Here is a 24,459-nt window from a genome sequence, read left to right on the forward strand (position 1 = left end):
CAAAGCCTGGTTGGATAGTCTGAAGCTATGCTGGGGAAACGAGAGAGAGCCATAGGAATTAAAGGGGGTGGGAAAAACAGAACAGATGTGAGGTCCCAGCATCTAGCAGACATGCTTCTAATAGAATCTCCCCTCATAGCCAGGGAGTTTCTTTGATTACAGAGCCATTTTGGTCTTTTGCTTCCTGTTCCAATAATTATCAAGATTAGCTGACTCAGAACTCCAGTTGAAAAGAAGAAAAGGAAATCAGATTAATCTGCATTACATAACAGGAAAAAATAGGCATATCACACATAGCAAAAAGAGTACTGACGACTAGGAACTAGGGGACCAGGGTTTTAGTCTTAAATCTTCTTGAAATAGTATATGACTCGGCCAAAACTATTCATTTAACCTCTATGAGGCTCTGCTTTGTTCTTCGGAAAATTGAACTGGATAGCTTCTGAAGGCTAAGTGAGCTATCAACTTTTAGGGGTCTATGATCTGTATGTTCGACTCATGTGAAACATTGTAGATTTGGATAGTTATGAGTCCAGTACTTGCATGCCAATGGGAAATCAGTGAGGAAGATCATTAAAATATCAGGATAATATAATACATCAAAAAATAGTTCCCAGAAAATTTTGGATAATGTTGTAGATGAAAGCATTGCCCTTATTCTGTGACTTAGGAAGATGGAGTTCAACATGTAAAAACTGCTGGTAGCTTTTGCTTCTGGCAAGGACCAGAAGTTGTGTTCTTTCATAACTACCCTGACACTAAGAAATTGGCTAATTGCTTTTTCTCTACTACTGAAATACAGTTCACAAATCTCATGTTTAATTTTTTAACTGGAGGCACATTTTTTTCATATCAGAATAAAAGCTTGAAACAGTTTCCAGATCTGTTAAAAACATGTACACATGGCCTTGAGGGTTTAAAAATTTCTGTTATTTTCTTCTTCTATTTTTTTAATTCTAAGTTTCTTGAAAACAAAATTCATAAGTTAGCAGATATATTAGGTCAAATTATAAGAAAATTCCATTTCTGCAGGTCAAAAATGGTTAAGTATTGGCAATTTCATGTGGTTCAACATGAAAAGATACAGCGATTCATTTTATTTATTCATTATGTTTTCCTTCTCAGTTATAATCTGTATTTTGCCCTCATTTTTAAATTTTTTTATTTAAATTAAGTTTAATTAACATATAGTGTATTATTGGTTTCAGAGGTAGAATTTAGTGATTCATCCGTTGCATATAACACCCAGTGCTCATTCTCATTCCATCAAGTGCCCTCCTTAATGCCCATCACCCAGTTACCCCATCCTCCCATCTACTTCCTCTCCATCAACCCTCAGTTTGTGTCCTATAGTTAAGAGTTATTTTATTTTATTGAAATTGTTTTTGCCAAAGTTTCCACTAACCTCCTAATTTCCTAAGCCCTATTCTCTTTCTGAACATGCCAGAGAAGTTAAGAGGGAAGGTTCTTTAATCAGGTTGTCGACATTAGAATCCTGGCTCTATTCTTTATAGCTATGTGACTTTTGGGTAAGTTATTCAACTTCCCTGTACTTAAATTTCTTTGTCTGTGCACTAAAGACATATCTAGTGTCTACTTCATATGAGAGTTACAAGGATTAAAGGGTATTGAATATAGCACACATTAAATTTAAGTGAATATTATCAATTGAATTTTTAAAACATGAGATACCTTCTAACAATATTTCTTCAAAATATTTAAGCATTTTCATATTTTAGATAAAACATGTAATAATGAGGACATTTTTATTAAAAATAAAACATGAGGTTAAGGCAAAAGTGTCCCTTGATCACTACTCTTACACAATGTCTTCTCTAGAAGTCCTTTCTGTTATCAGTTGTCTATTGATACGTATGCATACATACTATCTCTATGTACCTATACAAAAAAAAAATACCCCAATACATTTTATAATATAATACTATTGTATTAGCTCCAACTGCCATAACAAAGTACCATAGACTGGTGCCTTAAACAACAGAAATTATTTTCTCATAGTTCTGGAGACTAGAAGTCCAAGATCAAGGTGCCAGCATGGTGAGTTTCCGAGTAGAACTCTTTCTGGCTTATAGACAAATGCTTTCTTGCTTTGTGCTTTGTGGGGAGAGATACAGTAGCTCTCTGACGTCCCTTCTTATAAGGACACTTATAAGGACACTAATCCCATACCGAGGACCGACCCTCATGACCTCATCTAAATTTAATTATTTCCCAAAGGCCTCATCTCCAAACACCGTCACATTGAGGGTTAGGACTTCAACATATGAATTTTAGAGGGACATGTTCAGTTTATAGCAACGATTTGTGTTTAAAAAAGCATTTATGTATCTACAAATTACCTATTTACTGTTAACTACTGTTTATTTGTTTCTGCTAGCAGATAAGGTTTTTGTGCCAATTAGAAAAGGTACCCAGTTCCGATGGCAAAGTGCATAGATTCCCTACCTGAATAGACAAATTAGGAAAAGACCCCCTTCTGAACCATGGCAGTCAGCTTGACAAGCAGTGACAAAGCTGGATGTCATTCCCTGTTTATACTCCTAGGCCAGCATCGCCTTTGCAAAGCACAAACTTCAAAATGATACATGGCACCCCTGCAAATAGATGTACCTAATTCTTTTTAAATAGTATATATTACCCACATAATTTTATTCTTAAATTTTATTCCATAATTTTATTCTAAAATTTAGCCATCTGGGATTTATTTCCAAGAATGATATGAGCTAAGTGTCTGACTTTCATTTTTTGGTCTAAATTGATAGCCAACTCTCTCAACACCAATTATTTAATGATTCATCCTAATCCACTGAGTTGAAATGCCACCTTTATTATATATTATACTTCTAATTATATTTTCATATCCATATGGACTCTTGATTAAATAAAAACTGATCTATATTTATATTTCTGCATCGATACTGTGCTGTTTTAATTAATCTGTTTTGCTATCTGATAGAGCAAGTGTTCACTCATTAGTCTTTTCAAAAATATCTTATTCTTATGTCAAATTTCATTTTAAAAAATCCTGTTGATTGTTTGCATTGAAATGTTGTTACAGAATGCTGACATACATGCCAAATTTAATCTCCAGTCTAGGATCATCCTTCTGGAACAGCTCTCCAGTTCAAGTCTTCTCTCAGCTTCAGCAAAAAATTTCATAGTATTTTTTTTTTGGTGAAGGCTTGGAAATTATTTTGGAATAAGTAGAAAATGATGACCAAGAAGCTGATTCTAAATTTTCTTTAGTAGCTGTGTGAGGAAAAATGTATGAACTAGGAAGTGGCAGTGGGGATACAGAGGTGACAAATGTTCATCAAGTATTTAGATTAGGTGAAATATGATGACTTGTTTCCTTGGGAGTGGAGTTTGAGGAAAGACAGAGAAGGAAGCATGGTCCTGAATATTATTGAGCTATTTCTATCCTCTTAGGTTAAAAGCTTTAGTTCGTTTTCAATCTCTTTTATTTTCTAATTTATTTGGCTATAATTTCCCTTTTTTTTTTTCTGTGTATCTTTGGCTACATTCTACAAGTTTTGAAATCGGGTTTCATTATCTGATTTCTAAATAGTTTACATGTCACTTTTGGTGTCCTAACAATAAATTTGGTTGATATTGGGGTGTTTGCCAAAGGCAGGGTTACTGATAGTTTTCAATTTTTTCTACTTGTCTACATTCCACATCTTTCCATAACAACGTGCAAAAATTTTAAATGCTTTATGGGAAGCTACTGGCCCTGCTACTTTTAATATTTAAAAAAAAAACTCTTTATTGAAGAACAGCTTACATATTACAAGCTCCCTTGTTTTCAGTATACAATTAAGTGATTTTTAGTAAATTTGTATAGTTGTACAACCATTGCTATAGTCTAGTTTTACATCATGATGTAAATGTGAGAAAGATCTCTCATGCCCATTTCCATTAATTCCCGATCCTACTCCCAGCCCCAAATGACCACTAATCTCTTTCTGTCTCAATAGATTTGCCTTTTCTGGACATTTTATATAAATGTAATGCATCTGGGTTCTTAGCATAATGTTTCTGAGGCTCATCCATGTTATAGCATGTATTGGATTTTTTTTTTCCTTTTTATTGCCAGATAGTATTCCATTTCAGCATTACTTTTTTAATCTGTTTTGCTAGGGCAATTATATTTTTTCCTGTTGGTGAGAGATTAATGTATGCCGGATGATTAACCAAGCAGGGTTCAAAATTTATATAAAAGTATGATATTAATTCCGTAAAAGACTTTACTTTTTACTGAGGTCAAATATTTACTCACACCATTTCCAAATGTGTGAAGAATAATAACTGATCTCAACTTCTTTATGAGACCCCCTCCTGCAGGGTAGTGAAGAAAGATGAAAACTTTTCAATTAAAAGTATCTCAAGCACTTTCATTTCAAAATGATCTCATTTTGGATTATCTCTATCCGTTTAGGGGGGTAAAATACCAACTCCAGTCTCTGCTGGAGGTCAGGCAGCCTCCTTCAACGGAAGGATGGAATGACTGGTTACCCTATAGATCTGACACCCTTCAGGGTCCTCATTCCCCTATGCAATTTCATCTCATCCTTCTATCTCCCCAGGGGACAAAGCAGTACTATCCAATAGAAATAATATGCACATCACACATATAATTTAAAATTTTCTCCTAGCCACACTTAAAGATGTAAAAAGTGACAGGTGGAATTGGCTTTTTGAAGATGTATCTATTTTAGGGAGAGAGAGCAAGAGAGTGCATGAACGAGCATGGAGAGAAGCAGAAGGAGAGGGAGAATCTTAAGCACGCTCCACACCTAGCAGCACAGAGCCCGAAGTGGGGTGTGATCTCACAATCCTGAGATCATGACCTGAGCTGAAATCAAGAGCCCAACACTTAACCGACTAAGCCACCCCAAGCACCCCTAAGATTTTAAAGTAATCTCTACGCAAGGTGGGGCTCGAACTCAAAACCCTGAGATCAAGACTTGAATGCTCTTCTGACTGAGCCAGCCGGGTGCCCCTTTACAGAGCATTCTTTATATTAGATATGCACAGGGAGGAGTAGAAAACATCATTGCTCCCATTACCATTGAAAGTTGCCGAGTAAATAAGCAGAAATCAGATCATCCTTCCATGCACAGGGCCCTCTCTCCTCTTGTCATTATGACATTTTGTAAATGCTTGTTAAAATATTCAGTCTCTGACTTCTCTGAAGTTCACCTCTCTGAAGTGCAGCTAAGGTATACTCTCCTTCTTCTGTTTTTGCCAATTATTACCTTTACAAGGATGGATGTAAATGTGACATTTCACTTATTATATTCATTGTTATTCCTTGTAATTTAATAAAAAGCCTGCCTTTCCCACTTACCTCCTTTGTAACAACTTTAACATATTTAAATTTTTAGCTATATGGTCTGGAGGGTAATTTAAAGATTTCTAAAGCAGACTTTCTTGGCTAAGTAGCTCCTCTGCATAACATTTCTTAACCAGAAGACTGAATGAAGCTGGCATGACCAACAGATGGAAGGTAAAGATAGAAGAACTTGATTGGTCAATGATAATGTAATACGACAGCCCTGGCTGCATTCTTTGCTACAACAGAATCACCTGGGGAGTGTATGAAAGTCCTGATGCCCAGGCCAAGCCCAAAATCAATTAAATCAGAATCTGCAGCAATGGGATTTTGGTCCCAACAGTTTTTGAAAATCTTCAGGGGATTCTGAAGTACAGTGAAGTTTGAGGACTAGTATACTAGACTTCTTTTTATACTTTCTGAAGTATGGACCCAAATCTTCTATTGGGTTCTTGAGAAGATCCCCCTTTTTGTAGAAGTGCCCCTGAATTTTTTTCTTCTGGTGCTATTCCCTCATTGAAATAGTCCAGGGATGTCACGGAGGTGAAACTTTATATGCATAGAGGAATTTATCAATTTAAGAATCCTCTGCAAGCAAAAATCTTGTATGTTTCTCTCTCAGCATGTGTGTATCTGTGTGCATACATGTGCATGGTGTGTGTTTAATGGAGAAAGCAATGCTTTGTGGAGTAATAAACGCTAGTTTTTAGTTATTGTTTCCGAAAGAAGGGAGTTTTTCTATGTTGTGAAACAATACATATTTGAAGTTTAAGATGGTGTTGACCATTTGGGAAGGAAGAAACTAGAGCCAGCTGCCTTCCTAACACTAAATTGGCTTTGTTAATCTAGTGTGTGTTTTGGGGTGCTTGCCAACAGCAGGGAATTGACAATTATTGTATTTTCTAAGTAGTAAAACCAGATGTTTCTCTCTATTTTCCATGTCTTTCCTTAACAATATGCAAAATCCAACATGTTGTATTGGAAGACATTAAGGGCATTTAAAGTGGGTTCACAATCTAATCTGTGATTTTTAAAGAGTATGTTTATTAGGGTGACTTCAACAGAAAATTTACAAACTTTTGTTATGTTTTTGCTTCTCTGCAAGAGATTTCCCAAAATTAGTAGAATGCTCTTGTTCATTAAATCTCTGTCAACCAAAACCCCCATTCCAAGTAGATGTGCCAACTGATGTCGACCAAGGATCCCTGTGAGGCATTAAACAAATATAGTTCTTAGTAAGACTCTCTGTTTTGTCTTTTAAATGATAGTAGAAATGTTTCACAAATTAGCATTAATTTAAAAGACTGAAACAGACCCCAATGGTAGCCAAGTGCCATTTTCCAACCCACAGAGGTAATTTTGTCTAAAAATAATAATACTGAGAACCTGCACATCAGTATAACGTAACTATGACGTGTGTGTGTGTGTGTGTGTGTGTGTGTGTGTGTGTGTGTATTTTCATACATTGGAGCATGAGTACACAGATTATTTGGACTTAATTGTAATAGTACTTGAATGAATCTTAGCTGAGCAAACATAGTTGACAGAGGGAGGCTAAGAAGTTTATGAACAAAACAATGTACAGTAATTTTAATGTGAATATAAGCAAGCTTTTGCCAGTGGGCAGACGGAGCACCAGCTGGGCAGAGATGGCTCAGCTAAGGGTCATTGTAGAGGTCTTGGGTGACGATTTATCTCTTGATCATCAAGTCCAGCTTCAGATGTATGATCCTTACAAACCACAGCAATCAGAGAGTGCCTTTCGTTTAGTACTTTAGGTTGCTTTAATTTACTGTTTATAACTTTGATTTTTGATTTAGAAATCTTTGCTCATTAAAAAGCTACTGGATTTCTACCATATGCCACACTGATCTGCCTGTTACAGTTACATGTTTAAGCCATAAAATGGAATGTCAGCAGGTATGTGTTTCGTAAAGGGCTGGCAATATTCAGAAACCCCCTATAATAATTTTTTATACAAAATGTGCATTATTGCTTCCCTTTAGTACCCAGCATTATTTGTCCTTCATATATATGTGTCCGTGAAGTGACCACAGATGCTACCCTTTCAGATATATGCTGTGGTCTTCTCAAGAATCACTTATCTCATATTCTCTCCCCCAGGAGCACCAACTTTTATCTTGGTCCATAATTAATGCGACAGATATTTGAAAGTTTCTTATTCGGCATTGGGTTGTTTTGAAACTGCATCGCCTTGCTCCCATTCAACATTTGTACCAATATGGAGAGGCAAGTGATTTGCTATGTCTTTTCTGCAGCAAAGGAATGCTGGGTCCTCCGATGCCCCACACAGTATTTGTGAGTGAAGTGGGGGCAAGCACTCTTTAGGTTACTGAGCTTTTTATCGCTAACTCCTTAGCTAGGGAGTTTTACTAAGCATTTTCAGGTAATGAAGTACTGACCTATCAGGCATAAACTCTAGAAGGATTTTCTAAAGCTGCAGGGCTAGGTAGGCAGAAACTTAGCAAGCGTGGTGAAATGAAGGATGTATAAAGCCATGGGCTGGGAGAATTGTGATGGTAATGTTCACAAAATACCACCCCTGTGGTGGTACAATATCGCTTCAAGCGCTTGTTTATCCTTCCTTCCGTTGCTTAGAACTACTCCTGTAAGGCGCGCACACACACATATACACACACACACAGAGCTATCAGATGATATTAAATAGTAATTATTTAGTGAAAGGAACATGTTTACAATCTAGGTTATTTTCTTACTTTATGTATTTTAATATGAGTTTTATAGAGTCACGGGCGGACTCTTGGAAAGCATCTAGCCCAGCCTCCTTGTATTAACGAGGGGCTCCAGTTTGCAAACAACAGAAATCATTTCTGCTTGAATTTTGCAATAAAAATATTTTATATCAGGGTAGCTTACAGAATTATTTGCAGAACTGGGCTTAGAAAATGTTTGGGAATAACAGAGGCTGGGAAGATAAGGAGAGTCAAGACTGTACTCCAGCTCCCCGCACAGAATCATCCCAGCAAGTCCAGCCACTGACCATGAGATGCCACAGCTTGCGCCTCCTCCTCTGCCATCTCCAGGTTCCGGACATCCCCGTGGGCAGTGCTGCCTGTATTCTTACCCCTGCCGTGCTGCTCTGCCAGCAGCCTTCACAGTGTCTCCACCGGCCCTGCTTCTTTGCATCACCGGCTTCCAAGTGAAGCACCCGACGACGGGCTGAACTCAGGTCACATGCTCATGCACTCGCTGCAAGGGTGGGAAAGCAAGTTTCTGACATCGCTTCGTAGTGGAGATTTCTTCAAAAGAAGGAGGGGGGCCCAGAAGCTGAAAAAAGAAAAGGAAAGAAAAGTAAAAAAGAATGTCTCTTACCATCCACAACGGTAGTTGGCACTATCAACAGACCCTTGTTTTTATTCTACACTGGCAAAAAAATTTCCTTCCACCTAACACTCTAAGTGATTAGTAGATATAACTCTAAGTGATATCTTTTTGCCTTATTGTTCTCTGGTTCTGTTATGATCCATCCCAATATTCCGTGACCTATGGACTAAATTTTAGTTTAGTGCCAATAAACATGTCTGTCTTATGTAAAATTGTAAGGTAAAGAGAGGTGAAGAAAACAGACAGAAAATTAGTATATACATAAAATGAATTTTGGATTTGGGATCTTTTCCTGGGCTAGTGACCTGCAGTGTGATCCTCTCTCCTGATGCCGGGCGGTGGCAGCGAGCTGCAGCTTCCAGTCAGCCGCACAGGGGTGAACAACCGATACACTTATATCCATACAACCATTCCTTGTTTCACTTTTAGTACCGTATTTAATAAAATACATGAGCTATTCCTATACTTTAGTAAAAAATAGGCTTTGTGTTAGATAATTTTGCTCAACTGTAGTCTAGTGCAAGTGTTCTGAGCACATTTAAGGTAGGTGAGGCTAAGCTATGATGTTCGGTAGGTTAGGTGTGTTACATAGATTTTCAAATGATAATATTTTCAACTTATGATGGGTTTATTGAGATGTAACCCCATCGTAAGTCAAGGAAGATCTGTATTTATACATATTATATGTATGTATATATATGTGCGTGTGTGCGTGTGGCCGATGATGAACACCTTCAGTAAATGGTCAAGATCACAAATCAAATTTACGATTTTTCTTTTCTACTATGCATTACATTTGCTCTTTGCTTTCAGCCAGCATTTTGGCTGGGTGTGGTTCTTTACCCAATGGGTTGACTTACACTGGCTTGTATATAATAACTTTTACGATTGGCCATGCAATACCAGAAGGTATCCTAGGAGTTCCTTGGATTCCATCTACTTCTTCCTGCCTCTATTAAATAGCAGCAGTCCTATTTCCCTCTGATGTCAACTGTTCCACCACTTTAACCTCCTCTCCTACCTGTTTATTTAGTGGTATGATATACCCCAAAAGGCAAATATTTCCATCAGCTCCCAATTCAATGTAACTATTGTTATCCTCCTAGTGGCAGTATTAGAAGTTAAAACCAGTGGAGATTAGAGTCTCAGGGATGGGAAAAAAAGATTCTGTAACTGGGTCTTTAGGGTAATAGTGATAAGCACCATTCCCACTGTACACGATCTGGCTGTGTTGAGAAACAGCACAATATATGGGCCACTACTTCAGAGCAAAACTATCTCCTGTAAAGTAGCAACCGGCCTCACAAAATACTATCTCACAGCTCATGATGTATCTGAGTCTTCAATTGGCCATTTCTTTGTTTTATAAGGACAGCAATATATGGGCTTCAGCCCATTGCCTTACTCCATACACAGTTACGGCAGTTCCTTAGGAAGAAGCATCATCTTGTAGGATGTACTAGGAGAGCACAAATGGTGCACGCATGGTAAATAGGGAAAGAAAATCCAAATTCTTTTTGCCTTTCCCACGATAGAATGAGTGTAATATAATGTTGTAACCAGCTAACACTGTCTAATTCCCCTGGTGTATTTTACTCTGTCAAGGGCTCAGATTGACAGCAGCCAGATCAGCCTTGATGAGGGTAAATTCATGTAACCGAGCAATGTATAACTTCTGTTCCCACCACTGGGAGGATTTTATCATGAGCCCATTGAACAAGTACCCATTTGCCGGAGAAGAAGACTGACACACATAGAGCAGATCATCTCTTCCACCTAATTCTTTAAAATCACCCATAAATTATCCCCACAGTCTGAACCAATTCCATCAGGTCCATCCACATAATCTCTCTGAATCTTCCTGTCACAAATCTTCCTATCATATTCCTTCAATGTCCCTAACCAGCTGACCAAACCATTAACTACTGTGTACAAATTGTTATTAATCCAGTATTTATTCATTTACCTAAAAATATTTGAGTACCTAATGTATGGCAGTCACTAATCCTTTACCTCAGGTAAAGTGAACATTGAGATATTCCTCTTGAAATTATACCTACATGGAAAATTTCCCTTTTTTACCATGTTTTAGGGAGATTTCAGAGCAGAGCTACCCACCATAGCTGTCTACTTTTGTTTGGGGCCAGTAGTGTGTAGACCTGGCTATAAAACTGACTCATTTTTCCCTTCTCCATCCAACTAGTTATTGGGAATGCCCCTTGGGCCATAAGTGTGGGTTGAGGGAAGGATGTCAGTGTGGACAGTGAGCCACCTGTTCATACAAATTACCTGTGTCTTCGGTCATGCTCACGCTCAACCTCAATCTACTTCCATTTCATTAGTCTGTGCTGCTAGTCATTCCCAGCTTTATGGCCAGGTGGCTCAGATAACATCCAGCTCATTATGAGTAGCTGGAGAGTTTCATTTTCACCTGCTGTCTTAAAGTCAAAGTCCAGTCAATACCCACCCTCATCTATAAAAGGTAGATTAAAAAATAATACCTATCTCATATGGATTTTTATGAGAAATAAATAAATTAAAACATGGAAACACTTACTACAATGCCTACCACATTATGCCTGCTTGACAAATGATAGTTACAATAATTATCAGGGTCCCTTAGTAAACCAAGAGCTAGTTCTTAAAAGAAAAATCAGAACTTCCAAAGAAGGCCTGTGTGTGCTGCTGAATCCTGAATGTCTCTACTAGACAAGCTCTATCGAACATTATCATCCAGAATACATCAGTGAATCCATGGTGTCATAGGGCCAAGTGGCATTGTTGCCTGCACTGTGGCTCAGATCAGCTGGACAGCTTTCTTTTTCTCTGGCCTCTTTTCAAAACTGTAGCTTTTCAGGTCACCCACTAAACTGACTAGAGAGGCATTCTCAAATGCTGATTTTGCTGCTTTCCAAATCCAAAGAGTATCACCCAGCATTGTGAGTTTTTTTTAGGTGGAAAATAGTACCACATGTCTTTTGAACTAGAATAAGAAGATCTATATTGAAATTTCTACCCTACACTTCCTGTTTCTCTGATCTTAGGCAGGTTACTTAACCTCTCTGAACACTCCCACATGGTTGTTATCAGAATCAAGGGAAATAACAGTACCTGGATTAAAATACTCACTTGTTAGTATTAGTTCCTCTCCATATTCTCCTCCTTACCTATAATGTTTAACCAACTGTCTCCTTCTCTCTGGCACCTCAAATTCTCCATGCCCCAGATCAAGCTATTCATCACCCCTTCTAATCCATTCTTCCTCCACTGTTTCCTTTCGGGTAAATGACACCACTACTCAGTCCACTGCCCAGACAGGTGGCTCCTCCCTCTCTCACTTCCCATTCCCACAGCCAAAGGCTTAGTAAATCCCATGAATTTACCTTTAGAATATTGATCCCTGTTGCTATCCTGATCAGCCTACTATTATCTCTCACCAGAATTAAGGCTATAACTTCTCACTATTTCATCCTTGCCCACAATGCAAACACATCCAGTCATGGTTCTGATACCAAAAACCCTCCAGTGGTTTATCTTCACACTTCTGATAAAGTTCGATGCCATAATATTGCTTATGAGATTACCATGGTTAGACTTATCTTTTACTTCCCACCTGACTCCAGCACATCCCACTCCTCTTTGGACTACTACACTCTGCCAGTTCCTGAAGGGCCCCACTATTTCTCTTGCCTCCACTGGGTCTTCAAATAAACAGTTTCTTCTGAGAACACTCTTGTAGCTAATTCTTACTCCTCATGGCTCAAATGTGACTTCCTCAGAGCCCTTCTCTGGCCGCTAAACAAGGTTAGGTCTTCTTAATACATGTTCTCATGGGCCTGTTGTGATGAACTGTTGTTACAAACCACCCCATAACCTACTGGCATGGGATAACAGTGATGTTATTATTACACTTATGGATTCCTTGGGTCAGGAGTTTGGACAGGTCCCAGAGAGGATGGCTTGTCTCTCCTCCATGATGTCTGGACTATCAGCCTGGAAGACATGAATGGCTGGGAGTGACTTGAATGCCTGGAGCTGGAATACTCTGGTGAGTTCGTCTTTCATTTGGACTGGGATGACTAGAAAGCTGGGAGTAGCAGGAAAACTATCAACTGGAGCTCTGCATGGTCTGTCTCTGAAGCTTGACTTCTTCAAAGCACAGTGGGCTCAGAGTAGCTGGACTTCCTACAGGGTACTTCAGGGCTCCAGAACCCCATCTTCCAACAAACAAGGCAGAAGCCACATGACCTAGAGATCACATACTGTTACTTCTATTTTATCTATTGGTCAAAGTAGTTATAAGCCCCACCAGATTCAAGTGAAGGGAATTTAGCCCCCAAACTCTCAATAGGGGGAATATCAAATAATTTGTCATTGTGTTCATTTTTTTTTTTTAAGATTTTGTCTATCTGAGAGAGAGTACACACAAGTGGGGGGAGGGGCACAGGAAGAGGGAGAAGCAGACTCCCTGCTGAGCATGGAGCCAGACTCAGATATGGGCCTGGATCCCAGGACCCTGAGATCAAGACCTGAGCTGAAGGCAGACACTTAACTGATTGAGTCACCCAGGCGCCCCGTCATCATGTTTGACCATCACAATGCCCTATATCTGCATTATCTCAATACGCATATTTTAATTGTAGTTATTCATTAGATTTTTATCTTTTCCAATAAATCGTAAATTCTATGAGAATAGAATCTGTGTCTACAGCACAATATCCTCATATTTGGCACATTGTAGATAACACACAAATCTCAATAAATAGTCATTAAATGGGAGAATGCATATAACTAGAATAAAGCACTTTTAGGTGAATGATAGGGCCTCAATTTGTTGTAAGGTGAATGAGCCACACTTGCCTTTGTTGTGGTTAGACTAGAGGAATAAGGAATTGCCTATTACAGTCATTTATCTTTGCCCCTTTTTTCTTAATAAAAGAATGCCATCTCAAAAGTGTCAGGCCTAAGTGTTAAATGTCATAAATCTTAAAAGTTACCTAGTTAAATGATTTCAATTTTTGAATCTTTGTCCACTAAGTGGTCACACATCCTAGGTAAGTGTGTATCTCCAGATGCTAAACTTGCTGTCTTCCAGGGCAGTCCATCTCATCTTTGGACAGCTATTGAATTTTTTCTTTTCCTCTTGTTATTTCTTTATTTTTTGGTAGTAAGCCCAGATCCGTCTCATCAGCTTCCACACATTAATTCTCCTTCTATTGCTTGAGAGCAAGTGAAACAAGTCTGAACCTTCTTTCCCTTGACAACCATTTAAATACTGAAGATAGTTTTGTATTTCTCCTTCCCCATCTCCATCTCCATTACTATAAGCCCTTTCTTTTCTTTTCATAAGCTCCTTTTGGAGAGGTATGTTTTCAACCCATTTGTCATTTGCAGTGAAGTAGGGGCTTAGGGGAAGACCCTTACCGACCAAAGGGGCCCATCATGTTCAGCACATATCATGGTTCAGGGTCACTATGGAGATATCAAAGGATAGAAATTACTGTAAATGAAAGTTATTACTTAGGAAGTTAATTATGTCAGTATCTAATGTACATTTATTTAAATAAGACAAGTTTACATCTACAAGCAAACTAATTTGATTGCACAAGGTGTTCACATGAGCTCAATCTATCATGGCAAGGCCCCAGAGTGAAAAGATAGTGGAGGAGGTACCTTCACTTGCAGAAGAAAATAAATGAGAAACTGTCCAGTTCCAGGTGGATCCTGGGCTGATAGACCAAGATTCTAGTTGTTATTACTAGACTTTACGACTCCTCCCAATTATACTGATTCCTAACTGAGAACGAGCCTTCCTATTTGGAGCAGCTGATGGGCTTCTTGAATCTTGGAGGTCTGGGAAGAGATTTACTATCCTCTTGATGGCTTAAAAGCATAGAACTGCTTAGCCCTATCATGCCATCCAAAGGAGCCCCTTTCCTTTACCAGGGCCAAGTGAGGCAGCTAAAAGGCAGCCAGCACAAAGGCACAATTGTAAGTTTTTCCCTTTTGTTTTCTGGGTTGAGCCACATCTACCGTTCTATCTATTTTTTTTGTAAACTAAGAATATTATTTTACATTTTTAAATGGCTAGAAAAAAAAAAGAAATCATGTTATGTGAAAACTATATGGAATTTCAATTTCTGTGTCCATAAGCAATGTTTTATTTGAACACAACCATGTTCATTCGTCTATTTGTATGCCACAACGACACATATAGTGTGACACATACAGCAACTGTATGGCCCACAATCAGTGTGACATACAGTGACTGTATGAGCAACAGGCCTGAAATATTTATTGTCTCACCCTCTAAAGAAAAACTTTGCTGACCCCAGGTCTAGTGGGATGGTAGAAGGGAAGGGCATTAATGCTGTTGCTTTTTGCAAAATATCCTTATATATTTGGGTTCTGTCCTTAACTAGCCTCTAGATAAATGAAGGAAAGCTAGGAGAAGCTGACATTGTACTCAGTCGAACGCACCATTCTCTCCTCTGATTGCATTCTTTTTTGTCTGTTCCCTTGCACATTAAAGCATTTAGAGCTCTAGGTACGCTCTAACCCTCTGCCAAAGCAGAGCACAATTAAAGCTTCTTCCCCAGGACATACATCATAATTAATCTTGCCCAAGGTGACAAAGCATTTATGCACATGTATATGGATCACTTTTAAAAACCTATATTGAACTCATGATCATCTTTCTCTTTTTTCTCCACCTCCCACTTTTTGATAAAATTTCAAGTTTAAGGAAGAGTTGCAAAAATGGTACAAAGAATTTCTAGCCAGACTTATTAACTTTTAGTATTTTGTCCTATTTGCTTTACCATTTGTACTCTTGCTCTCTCTCTTTCTCTCCACCCCACCCCCACACACTGTGGTCTGCCATACTATTTAGAAGAAAGTTGCTGCCAAGCAGCTGGAGTTGCTGCGCTTCAGTTCCCTCCCCAGGCCTGTCTCCACACTCCCTGCCGCAGTGAGCTTCCTCAAAAATTTCCTGCTGCCAGGCTCAGCTGAGGGGCTCTGCCGAACAGCAAGGGCCTCGGCATCCCGGCACCCTTTACATCACTGAGAGCCATCTGTCTTGGTTAGATGGCTGTGGATTAGCATTCTCACTGGAATACCCCACCATTAGTTTGCATGCCTGTCTGTGAGAATATTGTATGTTATGGAGAATGCCAAATTTGGGGGAGAATCCAAAGAATCTGTTGCTGAAGAAGAAGACAGTGATGCTAATGTTGAACCCATTGCTGAATTTCGATTTGTGCCTAGTGATAAATCAGCAATGTTCACTGCAATGTGTGAATGCCAGGCTTTGCGTCCAGATCCAGCGGATGAAGATTCAGATGATTATGATGGAGAAGAATAGGTTGTGGAAGCACATGAACAAGAGCAGGGAGACATCCCTACATTTTACACCTATGAAGAAGGATTATCCCATTTAACAGTAGAAGGCCGAGTGACAATGAAGAGATTAGAACGAATGCGCAACCAGTATAACATGGCTGGAGTCCAGACAAGATTGAGTAAGAGATTATGTGGATGGGATGGAGCTAGACACTACACCAAGAGTTGCAGGACAGTTTGAGGTTGCAGATGGTGAGCACTGAGAATGATTTATGCTGCTGTGGGATTCTACTCGCCGTAGGAAAGAACTTGGTGCCTCTTCTGTGGAGTAGGTGTTGATGAGTCTATTTTCTTCTCCAAAACTTATCTGAACCACTTCTTTTTTGAGACAGACTATACTGAGACAAGAAGCTGTCACCAGCAGAAGAAACTATGATCTTTATTAACGAAGGTGAATTAACCAAGAGGGTATTTGTAGTTTATCATCTACCTCAAAACTTTCTGTGTCTAGGTCCCCTCTGAGGAGCCTGTAGCTCCTGCCCTCGCTCTCTGCATCTTCTGTAACCCGGCAGGCCCACACAGTGAGAATGCACAGGCACTGGAAGGTATAGGTAGACTGGGTGGGAAGGAGGGAGGCTGAGTCCAAGATATACCCCTTCAGAGTCTAAGCATTCCCCCACCCCTCAGAAGGAAAGACAGAAAGATCTCAGAGAAATCCTGGCCTCTGCTCATTCTCCACAGGGGTAGGGGTCTTTTCACTAACTGGGGACCCAGATTAATTCACTCAGGCGTCTTTAGGGAGCCTCTTGGGAAACATCCTAGCACATATACTACCACTAGCACAAGTGCTTCTGACTAGCTTTTACTCTTTTTGCCATCCAAATCACCCGTCTGTTTTGTAATAACCTCTTAGGTTATATCCTTTAATTTCTTGCCCTTAGGTTGGTTCGCATAACAACCAGTGAAATTGGTTGAAGTCCTCAGAGTACTTCAGATGATTATTGTCTTGTCTTTGTAATAGTTTAACAAATAAATCTAGGTTTTCTGAAAAAAATGAGGAAAAAAAAAGTTGCAGACATCATGAAATCTCCCCACTAAATGTTTTGGCATGATTTAGCTAAGAATAAGAACAATCACCTATGTAACCACAATACTATTATGATAGCTAAGAAAATGAACAAAAATTCTATGATATCCTCTAGTATCTAGTCCATATTCTAATTTCCCTAATTATCAATTAAATGTTTTTATAGCCTCCCCAACTAAGATAATGTACCGCATGAAAAAATAGATTATTTCAACTAACTTTTGAAGTCAGTACTCTGTACATTCTCAGTTGGATGAATTCTAAGGGGAAAAATACTGGGAAGAAATCCCAAACCTCACAGAGTAGGTTTAATATTAGTGGTAACATTGGTATTGTGACCTTGAAATATTTTACATTTGTGGTAGGACAAAGCATTTAAAGGAATGTTTTAATGTTAACAGGACTAGGGCACAGAATACAAGAAAAGATACCAGTATTAAATTTAAAAATTTTTAAACTTTAGTATTAAATATAAAATGAAAATATCAATATGGACTTGTGATTTTTTTTCTTGTTTTAAATAAATTTTTCTCCCTCTGAAAGGGTCACTGAAATGGCCTAGAAACAATGACACTTCAATAGCAATGAGCATCCCTAGTAGCATTTAATTATGTAATGGCCCTCCCTTCTGTTACCGCCCTAATACCTGGAGTCAGTACAGTTTTCTGTAAAGGGCTATATAATAAATGTTTCAGCCTGTGGGCCGTACACTCCAGGTACTAAACAGGTTACCATCTACATCAATTTAGATATTGATTTCTAAATATCATTTTCGCCTAAAAGAACCAGGATTAATTGAGAAGAAGATGGCTGATTCTAGGTCTGGAACAGAGAAATTCTAAGTGGAGCTTAGGCTGTTTTATTTTGTCATCTCATAAATGTTGAAGACATGATAGATTTAGAAATTGGCACTTTTTAATCTCCAATGTAATAATTATTTCAGGTGAAGGCCATCAATAGATAGTAAAATCTTTAGATGGAAGATTTTTAGATGGTAAATAGGGTATTTACACAGAGCCCAAGTATCACTCCATGAATTACTTACTAAATGAAAAGAGAGGGAAAAAAACATGCCTGTACAATGGGGAGATCTGGCCACTTTACGAACAACATCAGTAGTAGTGGACTAATAGCCTGACATTATTCCTTCTGAAATGATGCAATATGAAATACATCACCTTTGTGCCAGAAATACTTTATCTCAATCTAACCAATTTTCTAGTATAGGAATTGGCAAAGATTTTTTAAGAAAGAGACAGACTGTAATTATTTTAGACTTTGTGGGCCATATGGTCTCTTGTCACCACTGCTCAACCCTGCCCCAGGAAAGCAGCTATGTAATATAATATGTAAACTAATGGGTGTGGCTCTGTTCCAATAAAACTTTATTTACAAAAATAAAGTGGAGGATTGGATTTGGCCTGTGAGTTATATATAGTTGGTCAATGCTTGTTTGAGACCTAACTTACAGGAAAGTCACGGGAAGAGGAATGACAGGAAAGGATTAGATACCAACAGGAAATAATCAGTCTAATCCAAAATGATGGCTATGCTACAGAACAACTTTAAATGCTTCAAAAAAGTCAGTGTCATGGGTAAAAAGTGATGGAACTGATGACTGTTCAGTCTAAAATAAGCTAATGAGACATGCAAACCAGTCTGAGTGTGTGGATCTAGGTAACAATCATGCTTTTTATACACAGTGCCGCTAAGTCCTGTCTCCACACCCCTGTTCCTGTGCAGGTGATTATTTGGACCAATGTGCAGAATCATTTGGTTATCCTCTCTCCTCCATCAGAATGATTTGCCATCACTACCAGAATGACTTGCTTGAGAATGTCTCAACCCTCCTGGGTTGCTTTTCAGAGTCTCATGACATAAAATCAATCCTATTTTTCTCTAAACTTTTGATTAAAATCATTAAGAAAGCAAGTTTCTGAAGAATGATGGAGGCAGAAAAAAAAAAAAGAAAAAACGCCTGTGCTTTAATCACCAATCTCTAATTACTACCAGTCACAAACAGGAGGTTTGTATCATTTGACCCTTTTATTCCCAAAGGGAAAGAAAAATTTGCTTGTTCCTAATAACAATCTAAGCAGATAACTATATTTTTGCTAATAATTATAATAAGGTGACCTTCCTTACTCACCTGCAATTTTCCTATGAGACATGACTTGGAATTAAAATCTCAATTTATTTCAGAGGATGCCATTTAAAACTCCTAAGTTCTATTACAGAGAAATAACTTAAAAATAACTTATCAGCTGAAAACTGGTTTTACATTAACATCAACATATCTTTTTAATTGAAACTACTTAAAAGAAAGTTATTTTCAAAGCTTTAAGTATCATATGCTTCTGAGCAAACTAATAAAGCCAAGTGAGATTTCTTCTAGACCAAGATTTCTCCCCCCAATTCACACCTCACTGCCATGACAGTCTTCTATCCCGGTGAAGCCTATGCATGACTTTAGAGAAGACTTCTTTACATTTGGCTCATCTTTACCAGTCTGAGCATCCCTGCCTTTATTTCTCCACTCTGGTTTTGGTTTGCTATCTTAAGTCATCTTTGTGAGGACAAAGCTGTTTAAAAATCAAGGCTTAATTTCCCTCATCACAATGAAAGTTTCTCCTGCTTTTGTTCCTCAGGGGAGGACTTCACAGTGGCTTTTCAGTTTTGTTTAACAAAGAGCTGAATCATGTGCTACCATTAACATACAAAATTAAACAGCACAAATTTAAGCGAAGTTCACTGTTTCTGCCTTTTTTATCCTACAGACCACTTGTACAGGATGATAGTTTTAAATGACCTTTTCCAACCTATAAAATAGATCTTGAGGCCACTACAAGTATTGCCTGAAGATATTAGCCAGAAAGTTCAATGAAATCCTAGACACCACTAGGAAAGAAAGCAAAAACATGACTTGATATGTGTATAAAATCATCGTAAATTTGCATTAGGGAGACTGCATGATTCCTATTGTGATTCAGAAAATGATGACTATAATGACCATGAAATCAGGCCATTCCTTGTAGAGGACCAGAGTTGATGGACTGAGCGTCGAGCGTGGAACATAGTGGTGATATTATTTTAAAGCCATTAACCTATTTAATTTATAAGTTTAATAATTATAACTGAATGCCTACTACGTTGGCTAGAGTGATGAACAAAAAGGACAGTCCCTGTTTTCAAGGACCTGACAGTCTAATGGAGAATTGAATTCAGATAGTCTTGGTAAAGGCAAGCACAAAGTACAGTGGGAACATATGGGAGCAGCACCTAAACCAGGTAGGAGGTGGCAGGGGGAGTCAGGAAGTCTTCGTGCTAAAGGAGACATCTTCCAGAAACGGGAAATATCTTTCTGCCAAATACCCATGGCAATTTAAAGGAACTGACAATGATTTGGTATAGTTGAAGCATATGATTTGGAGTGGACTAGGGAAAGGTTGTGGTGAGAGAAAAGGATTAAATAGATAAGTAGAGGCTAAATTATGGGAAGTCTTTAGGAGACTTACATCTTACAGGGTTTGAGTAGGGTAAATTCTGACTTTTAATTTAGTAATTATAATTAATTGAGTTAAATAATTAATACATTTAGTGATTTATACCTTTTCTGCTTCCAAAAAGATTTTAATATAGGCATAGAGATTTAAATTCCAGAATACTAGGGGCGCCTGGGTGGCACAGCGGTTAAGCGCCTGCCTTCGGCTCAGGGCATGATCCCGGTGTTATGGGATCGAGCCCCACATCAGGCTCCTCTGCTGGGAGCCTGCTCTTCCTCTCCCACTCCCCCTGCTTGTGTTCCCTCTCTCGCTGGCTGTCTCTATCTCTGTCAAATAAATAAATAAAATCTTAAAAAAAAAAAAAAAATTCCAGAATACTAGAAAAAAAAATTAGGGAAGTAATTACCTTGGGAGGTTGTACTTATTAATGCACAAATGGGTTCAAAATGGGATTAGACACACAAATGTAGGTTATTAGGGAAATTGTTTATTTAAGATCTTCCCACAAAGGGACCACATAGACATGATCAGAAACTGAGTCTCAGACAGAATGGTTTTTTGGTCTGGTTTGGCATTATGTGCCTTAGGTATTTATATCCTTATCCCTTATGTATACATACCCATCTATTTGAGGTAGCCTCAGTAAATATGATCTTCAGCTGAGCTTAGAACATCAGAGAATATTTAGAAAGCTGAAGTCCCTACCTACTTTTGGAGAAAATCCAGACATCCCATCTTCCACTGATTGCATTTTTGAGTGACTTTTTAGCAATAAGACTCTCTACTTCCAAATTAACCTTCTGTGAAATCATTGATTAAAATGGCTGATTAAAAACAACTTTAGGGGAAAAAAGACCCTTAAGATAATTTTCTCTCACTGAATGCTTCTCAAGTTCTTTCTATGAAGTGCTGTAAGTTGAATCTCTTAACTCATCCTAAGTGGAAACAGAGAACAATGACTCCTCTGTATAAAATTCCCAGTCATTCTCCGAGATCACTTTCCATTTCCCATTAGCCTTATCATTGCCATATAAGGAGTCTTACTTTCTTTATATTTTCTTGAGTCAGTTCCTGATCCTTTAATAACATTTGCTGACCTCCTCCTGAATTCCCTCTTAAGAATTCAAGTATTGATTCTAAGACATTTAATGATCTCCCTTTCTAGTGCCTTAGTAGATACAGAGTTGGGCTTAAATTGTAGTTATTTGAAGTTCAAGTTAGCTAAGAAGTAAGTATACAGCTAATATACAGAGCACATGGATATGTAAAAACACCAACACAAACACAGGCACAAACACACATGGGCAGAATAGGGTCTAGAGGACAATGTAGATAAAGAAGCAGGGATTTTGAACAGAAAAATCAGATATAAAATTTATATAAGGGAATTTCCGACTTCACCATAGGAGAGCCAACTAATAAGTTAACAACTCAATATGAAAATTATTCAGGTCAGTTGTTTGATATAGGTTATGCTTCCACATGTTTTGACTTGGAAGAGGTCAGACCACTTTGAAAGGAAAGCAGGTTGGAGGAAATAGGGAAGTGTGAATTAAAGTTAGGAAATTTCACGTAACTATACTATACCTTTGTGTTTTTCCATTTTACTACTAAGTGGATTCACAGCAATAACATACTAGTAAATATTTAACAACTTGCTGGGGTTTAGAGGAGGGGATGGGATAAGCTGTGATTTGTAGTATTTGCTGATTTCTGTGGCATACATACTTTCACCCTGGTTTACTCCAAACAACCAACTTGATGTTACTTAACACAGAATTGGGAGGAAATGTGCAGTTGTATGTGATTATATATTATTTCTACTGTACAGACACAACAGATATAAATAACCTCAAGAGGCTAGATAATAGCAAAATAATTAGGAAGTGATGAATTTTGATTCTTTGCTACCTTTGTTTTTCTTTTTTAATTATTTTTAGTGTTGTATTAAGTTTTTTTTTTTAAGATTTTATTTATTTATTTGACAGAGATAGAGACAGCTAGCGAGAGAGGAAACACAAGCAGGGGGAGTGGGAGAGGAAGAAGCAGGCTTCTAGCGGAGGAGCCTGATGTGGGGCTCGATCCCAGAATGCTGGGATCACGCCCTGAGCCAAAGGCAGACGCTTAACCGCTGTGCCACCCAGGCGCCCCTAGTGTTGTATTAAGTTTTAACTTTAATTCCAGTGTAGTTAACAAACAGTGTTATATCAGTATCAGGTGTACAATATAGTGATTCAACAATTCTATGCATTACTCAGTGCTCATCAGGACAAGTGTACTCCTTAATCCCCATCACCTGTTTCACCCATCCCTCTACCCACCTCCCCTCTGGTAACCATCAGTTTGCTCTCTGTAGTTAAGGGTCTGTTTCTTGATTTGCCTCTCTTTTTCCTTTGCTCATTTGTTTTCTTAAATTCCACATATGAGTGAATTCATATGGTATTTGTTTTTCTCTAACTTATTTTAGCATTATACTTTCTAGCTCTATCCATATTGTTTCAAATGGCAAGATTTCATTCTTTTTTATGGCTGAATAATATTCCATTGCATAGATACCACATCTTCCTTATCCATTCATCCGTTGATGGACACTTGGGCTACTTCCACAATTTGCCTATTGTAAATAATGCTTCAATAAACACAGGGGTGCATATATCCCTTTGAATTATTGTTTTTGTATTTTGGGGGTAACTACCCAGTAGTACAATTACTGGAATGTGGGGTAGTTCTATTTTTAACTTTTTTTTTTTTAGGAACCTCCATATTGTTTTCCAGAGTGGCTGCACCAGTTTGCGTTCCCACCAACAGTGTAAGAGGGTTCCCCTTTCTTAAAAAAAAAAAAAAAAAGCAGGGCCGATCTGCCGGCTGTGCCACGAGCTCCACAGCGGGCTGAGTTGAGGGCATGCGGGAGGGTGAGCATCGGCCTCAGGGTTAGGGCGTGGGGGCCGCCAAAGGTGGGGACGGGCTCAGGGGGATCCCCCAGTTCTCCTGCCCTGAATGCTCTGCGGCACCCCAAGGGGCACGATTTCCTGCGGGGTGGCAGGCTGAGTCCTGCAGTGGGGCTCAGGTGTCCCCAATCCCCGGGGCTTGAGAGGGTTCCCCTTTCTGCACATCCTCACCAACTCTTGTTGTTTCTCGTGGGTTTTATTTTAGCCACTCTGACAGGTGTGAGGTGACCTCATTATAGTTTTGATTTGCATTGTCCCTGACGAGTGACCTTGAGCATCTTTTCACGGGTCTGTTAACCATGTTATCTTTTTTTTTAAATAGTTTGTCTCATAAGTTAATATAATTTAATGTTTATTAATGGCCTTATTAAAGAACTAGCTTACAAAGGTCCTAAACATTTAGCAGTTGGCTCTCTCCCGCTGATATGAGACAGCTTTGGCGCTTAACTAAGGCACGCAGTCACCCCAGCAGATGAAGGCGATCATAGGACTTAAGTCCCATGAAGAGATAATTGTGATTCCCTGTGGATTGCTATGGAATTGTCCGTTTGCGTACCTGCTATGCTGTATCAGCTGTCCTGCCTCCCTGCGAATTCTCCCAAATTCGGAAGCGAGGTCCTAAACCTCAGGCACCTACTGGACACTCTGCAGTTGTTCTGGCTTGTCTGGTCAGTTTGAAGAAAAGTAGGAGGTTTTCCAGAAACTTGGAAGTCTTGCATGGAAGACTGACGCAGCTGGCTACGGAGGGAGTGTTTTCGTCTGGTGCTCTTATTAACACTGGAGCTTAGGGAAGCAGAGTCAAACATAGATAACTCTCAGTGTGTGCTGTACTTGATCTTTTAAATAACTTTCCTGGCC

The 24,459-nt window shown here is 38.7% G+C and overlaps 1 protein-coding gene and 1 pseudogene across 1 annotated transcript in view; both read left to right on the forward strand.

Moving 5' to 3' along the window:
* CCDC148 (coiled-coil domain containing 148) overlaps positions 1 to 24,459 on the forward strand; it is a 145,645-nt gene that overhangs the window by 97,388 nt on the left and 23,798 nt on the right. The gene's annotated exons all lie outside the window — the stretch shown is intronic.
* LOC103659826 lies at positions 8,284 to 16,326 on the forward strand (annotated as a pseudogene).

Source organism: Ursus maritimus, unplaced genomic scaffold (genome assembly GCF_017311325.1).
Source record: "Ursus maritimus isolate PB19 unplaced genomic scaffold, ASM1731132v1 scaffold_1, whole genome shotgun sequence".
Lineage (NCBI taxonomy): Eukaryota > Metazoa > Chordata > Mammalia > Carnivora > Ursidae > Ursus > Ursus maritimus.